A 2,081-nucleotide genomic window follows, 5' to 3' on the forward strand; every position below is an offset into this window, starting at 1 on the left:
TTTTACAAACGTTTAACTTTGTTTTAAGACTTAAGTTTTGAGTTCAGTAAAGAGTAAAGTTGAAGTTCTTTTCTTCAAAATGTATATAGGGACTAAGTATTGCCAAAGAGATTTAAAATGTTTTCACATTTAAATAAGAACGGAAACTGAGTTTTCCAAAGAGCCTTCGGGCTAGTTTTCAGAAAAGAGTAATAACTTTCTAAATGAAGAGCCTTCGGGCTAGTTTTCAGAAAAGAGTAATCGCTTTCTAAATGAAGCAAGAGAAGAAACTTTGATTTCCAAGATAGCCTTTGAGCTAAGTTTTTGAGCACTAATCTCAAATCACAGAAGAAGTATGTTTTTAAACATAAAGAGCTAATATAATATTATATTTTTTGGGAGTAGTATTGAGCACCGATATGGGGATGCGAGTTCACATTAACTCAAGTCTCCATAAACCATGTAGCCATCATAGGTAGAAAAAGGTCATACTTTTTAGATGAATCCTTTTCGCATAGACTAGTGGATCCACTTAGTAGTTCATGTCCTATACCTGTGGCAAGGTATAGGATGTGCTGGCAGCGTGAGGAAGATCGATGTATCATCACAATAGCTCTTATGTGATGATTGTCGGTTAGAGAAACTCCCACAGTAGTATTTTGTATTTTTTTATACATCAGATTATTTATATTTTTACATACATCTCAGAGTTATATGTATCTTTGCATACACACAGAGTTGGCATCATGTTTCGGTCAAATCGGTTCAGTTTTATGTATTGTTAGTTTGATTTTTGATTTTTAAATCGTTAAATTAATAAAAAAAAATCAATAAAATATTTGTATCAATTTTTGATTTATTGAATAAGAAAAATGCTCATAAAATAAATATATGACTTCTCACTTCTTTAATAATTTGATGTGATACAGTGAAACAAACAAATCAATTGTAAATTCTTTGATATAGTGAAACACGAAAAATAATGAAAAAATTGCATCAATAAGAACAGATGTAGTACGAATGCTATAATTAATGTTATAGCCAAAACATAATATGAAATCTTTTGTGTGAAGACTGTAGTGTCGAGTACTAATATAATGTTTAGTTATGTTAAACTAGTGAAACTATCCGCGCTTTGCGCGGCTATATGAAATATTTATAAGATAATAATATGAAATATGTAATATTTAGGTTAGTATCAAATATATAGATAATATTAATATTTCTCTTCATCTGCGATATCATAGGTTTTTTCATTTTTTTTAAACATTTAAAATATTTTTTTTTTGTATATGTATATATTAGAACAAAATATTCACCGTGGTGAAGTAAATGGAATAAGAGATAATATGTTGAAATAACAATATATTGTATTACGTTGAAAATATTTTATATGTTTTAATTTTCTCTATCTTTTGTAGGAGTACTAATTTTCTATTCAAACTCTGATTTCGTCAAAACAAAATTGATTTTTTAATAATGTCCTTATTATTATATTTGCTTATTATAATTTTTTAAACATTAATTAAATATTTATAAGATTTATGAAAATGAAACATACAAAAGTTATGAATAATATTTAATATTAAAAGTTCCAAGTAAGATGAAGAGACATGAGTTACAAACAATTCAAATGTATAATTTTATTAGACATTAAATGTATTACTAATTATGCATTGATTTTATTTGTAAAATAAATAAATAAAAATAAGGGGTGAAAATACAAAAAATGAACAGAGAAAATATAAAAATTGATGACTACATAAAAGTTATAAATACATTTCAAAGCAAAAAGAACGGTGATGAAAATAGATTGTTACATACGCAAAAAATGGCATCATGAAAATAATATTTTATTTTTCAATTACTTTTTTTATAATTATAATAAAAATGAAACTCCTAATCATCATAATTTTTTTTTTGTTGTTAAAATGAGATAATTATATTAATTTTTCTTCATAACAAAGAAAAAGTAGAATAATAAAGGATAAAATGATTAGCATTGACAGTATAATACATTTTAGCTAAATTATTTATACAAATAAAAATTTAAAAAATTCTAGCAAAAGTAACTAAGTTGCTAATACAATTCAAAGTAAAAA

This window comes from Solanum tuberosum, unplaced genomic scaffold, assembly GCF_000226075.1.
Source record: "Solanum tuberosum cultivar DM 1-3 516 R44 unplaced genomic scaffold, SolTub_3.0 scf00400, whole genome shotgun sequence".
Lineage (NCBI taxonomy): Eukaryota > Viridiplantae > Streptophyta > Magnoliopsida > Solanales > Solanaceae > Solanum > Solanum tuberosum.